Genomic DNA, 1,931 nt, shown 5'->3' with positions numbered 1-1,931 from the left:
CCCGATATATCTATAAGCATGTTTATTTAATTTCACTGAGCATATTTGGAATGTTTTAGAATCCTTTAAAAAGATGTGCTTCCACTTTGTCTATTGAAAATAAAGCCTATTAAAAAAGAGGTGCTCTGAAAAATGATACTGTATTAACATCATCACGTGGGGAAAGTTAAATAGCATTTACACAGACATCCAGTAGTAAAATTGTACTCATTGACCTGTCCATTTTTTTCAGCTGCCCTATTGCCATTTACCAACCTTAATTTTGGAAGTATTTAAAGATATATATATATATTTTTCAGTCTGAGAAAATTAAGGGCAGAGCCTACTTAAAAAATACCAGATATCCAATTTTTGTTTAAATGATGGAGAGGTGCCCCTAGGAAACAAAAGAAATCAAGAACTAAAACGTATCCTTCATATCTAATAAAACACATACCAGGTATTTAAAAAGAGGTTGCAAACTTGTTAAATCTTTGCATGAAAAACTGTTTGTAGATATACCAGCAGACTAGAAGAGAGCAAAAAACAACTCTCCACACACACAAAAAAAGTAAATAACTTTATTTATAATCTATTTCCAAGGTAAATGACACAGGTTAAAGGAGGGAGAACTACAGGGCAGCAGGAGGTAAGAGAGACAGAAAGAGCAGGCAAACTACATTTTCCCAGGACAGCTTATGGCTCTGTATAGCCCTCGAACAGTGCAGGAAGTTTGCTTCAGAAGTTTCATCCTGAGCAAGAATTTGCCTGTATGGGTGATGTATTCAAGCAAACTACTATATAAAAATTAAAGAATTAAGCTAATATAGGTTTTTGTTAACAAAACCAATTGCAACCTTGACTAGGGAGAAGTTGCCTTTTTAATTATTACAAAACCAAAAATACAACTGAACCACTTCTATGCTGAATATTTAATAAATGTTTTTCTGATCAGATACAGTTAGAAGAAGATATTTCCATGCAAGCTTGTTACAGGAGTTGGCAGTTCATGAGTGCAAAACACTTTCTTCTCTAAACAATTATCATACTTATTTGCTGATGAAACAGTAACAGTACAAAAGGGTTTAAATGCTCCTTTTTTCAGTTAAATGATAAACTGCAACTGGTTGCAAATAAAAATTGTGTTTACTTAAATTGTTGTTTATAACTTGACCTACCACAAGGAAAAACTCTAGTGCAAGATTATTACACAGGAAAAGATCCCTTCCTCACCCTGTGACTAAGAAATACTGTGTGACTTCGTGAGACAAACTAGCTGATTCAGGGCCAAAGAGATCAAAGCATAAATGGGCCCTCTGTGCCTTGCTTCAGATGGAAAATGCCTGGAACAAGAGCTACTGGTACTATTTATTTATTTATTCAGGATATAAAGTCCCTTCTGTTAATATACAGAAAACAGGATGTTTACAAGTTAAGTACTGTGTCAGTTGCAGCACATTCCTTAAGGGTTAGTTAGCGCCATCAAAATTGGCGTTAATATTCTGGTTACATAGAACCTGTACCAGAGCATAATTTGACAGTATTATAGTAGGTGAAATGGAAATTACCAGTTTATAAAGATGATCTTGAGTGCTGCGTAATTAACCAATCTTTCCTTGTGGATAGTTCTCCCATAAATAGGTAAGATAACAGGGCTGTATATATGAACAATAAAAATTATGGAGGCAAAAGTGTATTCACCAAAGACAGAATAACCTCTAGACACAGCTGCCATTTATTACATTTCTTAAGCAACTGTCAAGGGGTTCCTGCCAGTGCTGCTAGTTTGAAATAGAAAGTTAACTGACTACATGAGGATTGCTTCCAGAAAGCCAGGGTGAACTGAGGGTGACAGCTTAAGCCTTGTCCACCCACCCTGTGTTCACTGGGTCCCCTTATCTAAGTTTGAGTTCACTTTAAGCAGTGAAAAAGAAGGGAGAGGTAAGAAGAAA

This window comes from Tinamus guttatus, unplaced genomic scaffold, assembly GCF_059628265.1.
Source record: "Tinamus guttatus ecotype Peru unplaced genomic scaffold, ASM5962826v1 Tinamus_guttatus_pri_ptg000309l, whole genome shotgun sequence".
NCBI lineage: Eukaryota > Metazoa > Chordata > Aves > Tinamiformes > Tinamidae > Tinamus > Tinamus guttatus.
This window is presented reverse-complemented; position numbering follows the sequence as displayed.